We start from the raw sequence: 5,656 nt of genomic DNA on the forward strand, positions 1-5,656 counted from the left end.
ATTAAATTTAGTCCATTTCTTATTTATGTGTGTTTGTGTATGTGCGCAAAATGATATATATTGTTATATCATTGTCATAATGATGCAATGTAGGCCTAATTGTGATTTATGTAATTAAATATAATTTTCAATCCAACGGAAAAGTGTTGTGATGGCGTATGTATTTCAGCAGTAGGACTAGTCTCCTCAGCACAGGGATGTAAATAACAGGTTAACTGGGTGTGGCATATTTGCCCACCAAGTAAATTATTTTGCCCAATCAGTGAATTCAACTTGCCCATTGCCCCCCGGGGGTCACTCCCATTGTGGCCTGTACACCATCCGCGATAATCAACTTTTGGAAAAGCACCCTAAACAAGGATTTAACCCTTGGCTAAAACGACACCCTAAACAGGGAGTTTATTCCTTGCATCAAATTTCATACCCTAAATGTCATTTCCGCGTATTTAGCAATTGAAATTTTGCTACCCTTTTTTCCAATTTTTCATGTTTTTGACACCCTAAACACGATACGCGCGAATCGTGCCTACTCACGAAAAACGACCGACCTTTTTTACGCGTTTTTATTATCGCGGATGGTGTACAAGCCACAATGGGAGTGACCCCCTGCCCCCCCCCCAAAAAAAAATCTATTTAGCGATGAGAACTTGTAGTTGTAGCAGTTTACGTTGGGATCAGCAATTTTCTCTGGTTTATTATATTCTAAACCATGACCAACATCAACAGGGTGTAGGGCCGCTAGCGATTCGATATAGGCCAACCCGGCCGGTACTTAGGCCTAGGAGGACTTACAGATATGAGAATAAAAATAAATCGAGAAGCATGGTTCAAGAAAATTAGATTCTCACAAGACCCAAAAAAATCGGATCCCAGTCCTCTCTCCCCCCTCAAATCCTATTCCCCTGGCGCGGCGTAAACATGCCGAAAACATGTTTAGTCCAGCCGAAAAACGAAACATGGCAAAACAGACCTTGGGAAGGATAGAGCTAAGAAAGAAATCTGTGAAAAACTGTTGAGGCTGGACTAAAAAGAAATAAGACAATTTTGAAGGATATTTGATTGTTACAAGTTTTATACAACTGTACTAAAATTGGTGTAACGACCATCAATGAATACAATGCGATATCAACTTTGCACTTATGACGGTCTTGACCCGACCGTCTTATCTGGCTGTCTGCTTGATTTGGCTGCATGGCTGATTTATTTAATCAAATAGTTAGGCCTATCATGAAATCAATTCAAATTACAAATAAATCGTCTTCGTCAATCAACATATTATTTTTACACATAGGCCTAGTATTTTATTTTATTAGATAAGCAAATCTACCCGGGAAATCCGCATACGTAAAGGGATAAAAAATAATGAAGGGCCCTACACGAAACATGATTTTTTTCCCTGAATTGGCCGTATTTTTCCGCATCAGAGATCAATCGTACAGGTCAGTGATATTTATTGTGTTCAATCTTGCGCTGCCAAGGTGAAATGATAATACTGCTGACCATAGATAGTGATGTGCTGACCCACAGTGGTGCTGACCACTGCTATAATACACTCAGAACGATGGTCAACCGATATCTATTGTTGTACAAGGCTCACTTAGTCATTAATGAAGCAATACAAACGATCGAATTTGGTGTTGAAATGAGCAAAATTTTGAGCTACACCTTTTCAATGTAAAATTAATTTTCTCGGCCAAATGAAAAGCAATAATTTTCATTTTTTCAGTAAATGTCAGAAGAAAACTATAATGCTTGGTACTGCATTTTTTTTTCAAACCCTGATGTTAAACTTAGGTGTGAAATTTAGGCTTCTAGTGTAAGATTTTCGATTTTCACAGGCTTCCAAGTTGCCCCGCGAGCTTTTTTTTGGGTCAACGTTTTTGCTTTTCAAAGTAACATAATTCGCGAACGAAAGATATTTGCCAACTCTCTAAAGCACGTCATATAAAGCTATATGTCATAGTTTTGTCAGAATTTCGGGTTTGATTGCACCATTTTTCAATTCCGACTGTTGGTCAAAATGGGTCAAAATCAACTCGCGAATGTTCCCATGGATTCTGACACAATTTCATGCCTTGAATTTAAACACCATGATTTAAAAAAATGTATATCCAAGCACTATGTTTTTAACTGACATTTCTGAAGGAAAAAATATTGCTTTATATTTGACCGAGAAAATTAATTTCATAGCAAAAAGGTGTATCTCTGAATTGTGCTGATTTTAACATGTATCGATCGATTTTTAGCGTGACTATGCATAACAAAAGAACTGGTGACCACCGTTCTGAGTGAATAAACCATCTGCTGGATTGGTTACTCAGTCATGCCATACACCGACAGGTTGGTTGCATCTCAAGTCAACAGAGGTTTACTGACGTAGAAAAAACTAACGAAGTTAGCGAATTTGTGCTGGTTTTACATGTAGGGTCTACAATATTTTGGGAATTAAGGTAAGGATCTGGGGGTAAGGATATAGGTCTAAATTTCCTACGGGATTTCCTATCGTGTTTATGTCGTAGTTTTCGTACGTGTGTTTTAGTATCGTGTCCATTTCAATTGTTGTTTGTAGCCGAGGCCAGAAAAAAAAATTTGTTTGACTGTCCAAAGATCCCTTCCAAAGGGTAGAGTCGGTCGGTCGGTCGGATTAAGGGATCTGGAATGAGCGTTTTGAGCGTTTCGACAGTATTTTTTGTGGGACATGAGAGCACATCAGAAATATCGAATTTTTGAAATTCACGATATAATACAAATTTTATGACAAATTATAAAAATTCGGTATTTTTCACATTTTTGATATAACAGTCCTCGAAGTAAATTTTATAAATCTAATGTCATATCCTTAAAGTGTAGGTAGCTGGAAGCCGACGATCAATTGAAAATTTGACCTTCCCAAAACATTTTTTGGTGTTTTGGGAAAAAATCCATATCTTTAATACGAAAGGTCAACATTTTCAATTGATCGTCGGATTTTCATCCCACCTACATACACTTTAAGTATAAATCATCAGATTTATAAAGTTTACTTCGAGTACTGTTAAATATCAAAAATATCAATTTTTAGCCATTTGCCATAAAATGTGTATTACATTGCGAATTTTAAAAAATCAAAATTATTTGATATCAGAAGGACATTCTTCGTATTCAGAATGCAATTCGATATGTCTGATGTGCTCTAATGTCCCAAAATAAATACTGTCCAAACGTTCATACCCCACCCCTTAAAAAATTGTTTTTTTATTAAGGTCATTATGCGGGATAAAAAATATTGGGTTAACTTTTTCGTTCGGGCTGTTTGATTAAGGGGCGGCAAAATCCACCTCCCCCCGTAGGAGCGGTCAAGGTACGCCATTGGTCATAGCCCCAACATGTTTGCCTAAAAAATAGCCAAAATAGGTGTGAATTATTGCTCTACTGTATAGGCCTACCACTTCATTCATGGGTTTTTTTTAAGTGTGAAGAAAATGATTAAAAACTTTTAAGGATGTCAAAAATTTGAAAGAAAAAAAACCTTTTCTGGAATTCCCAAAATTAGGATATCGGTATTATTTTACACCGTGAGTAAAACCAACAACAAAAAAGAAGAAGAAATAAATAAAAAAACCCACAACAAAAAACCTTTTTCCAGATTGTCCAGATTAGGGTCGGTCGGATGAGGACAATTGGGTGATTTCCATAAATGTGAAGGCCAATAGCAAAATGCAGGATGGTGGAACCTCATTTCACATTTTAAGCATATTTACATGAAAATATCCCAAAGATTTATGATTTTTATGTTGCTACTATCAATATGCATAAAATGAAATACTTTGAATTTGGTTGAAAATCATAAAAGATAATGAAAATTTAACAAAAATGTGAAATATAGGTAATTTTGTGCCTTTTTATGACATAAAAAGACATGTGATTATGATAACCTATACCTCTTTCATTTTTTATATTTATATGTTCCTTTCTGGTTTTTCTTGTTACCAAAATGTACTAACTTAAAAATAAAATCACTATTTGGATTCATATTAACACATTGCCAAAATACAGGCTTTTCGACAAAAAGGTTTCACGTGTAAATTTTGTTGTCCCACTTTTTACGCGTGAAACCATGCAATTAAAATATATACTTGTACTTGCCTCAAATGTTAGGTAACATGTTGATTTTCAAAGCATTAAATCATTATAGAAGTAAAAAAGTCCCCTTTGTGTCCCACCACAAATTTACCATGTGAACTTTTATGCTAAGTTTTTTTAATGTTTATCAACTTCAAAAAATAATATAAAATTCAGTTTTAATTAATACTGGTGCAGTATTTAAATCCGCTACCAAAAAGAAATTGGTCAAATTCATTACACATTTTAAGAAATGGAGCAAATAAGTTTGGTGTCCCGGTTTACGTTGTTTACACGCGAAACCTAAGCATCTGGTATGTGATTTGTTGGTTTTCCCAGGTCCAAAAACTGCATAGTAACATAAAATAACAAGAAATTTGAATAGGAACATTTGGTTAATTTCTAGAGATGTATTGGTATTTGCATTTTGGTGTCCCATTTACCATGTGATTCTTATAATGTTCACAAAATGCAAGAAAATGCAAAAATGTTTCAAAATGTCACCAAATTAAGGGAATTTACTAAACTGAACCACTAAATTGTACTATGAGCGCAACAACTGCTACTTTTAGAATTCAGGTCTAAAAAGTGCATGTCACAAGTGGGCCTTCACATTTATGGAATCACCCAATTAAACAACTTCCTATTTTTTTGCATAGGCTATTGTTGTTAAAGCTAGGCCTATAATAGGCCTAATGTATGATTTCGGTCAAATTTTTATTTTGTTATTCTTTGCCAAAGTTATAACATAATATTATCTGATATTTCTGATCGAAATACTAACTCTTAAATTCGAATGTAATTTAAAGCACTCCAGTCTTAGTCATTCAGAGGGTATTTATGTACACTATGCATTGGGTAATTAAAATATATTGTTTTGTTATCTACTACTTCTTCACTAGATTGGCAAGTAGTAGGCCTACCCAGCAAACACAAAACGTTTTCGACATCATTCGCAAAAGGTTATAAAAGATTGTCAGAAAACGTTTAAATGTCGGGTTATTTAAAGGGTATAGTAAGAGTATAAAACGTTTTCATAACCTTAAAAAACATTTTTTGATAATCTACTGCTCAGCAAACAAAATGTTTTACAGAAAACGTTTAAATGTCGGGTTATATAAAGGGTATAAAAACGTTTTAATAACATTCCGAAAACATTCTTGAAAACTTGATACAAAACATTCTAAACAGAATGTTATTTTGGGGTTGAAAAATATTTTGCGAAAAATGTTTGCCCAAAATATTTTCAATAACGTTTTAAAAACGTTTTCATGACCTTTTATAACCCGACATTTAAATGTTATTAAAAGATTTTGAAAAAAACACTTTAAGAACATTTCTGTGTTTGCTGGGTTCAAGCATTTTAACATAATGTTATTTAAGTTCACAAACTATTTGACAAAAAATGTTTGCAAAAATAGTTTACAATAACATTTTTGAAAACATTTAAAATATTGTTGTAGTGTGTTTTCATATAAAACGTTTTAAAACGTTATCATGACCTTTATATAACCCGACATTTTAACGTTATTAACACGTTTTTACCTGAACCAAA

This window comes from Amphiura filiformis, chromosome 5 (genome assembly GCF_039555335.1).
Source record: "Amphiura filiformis chromosome 5, Afil_fr2py, whole genome shotgun sequence".
Lineage (NCBI taxonomy): Eukaryota > Metazoa > Echinodermata > Ophiuroidea > Amphilepidida > Amphiuridae > Amphiura > Amphiura filiformis.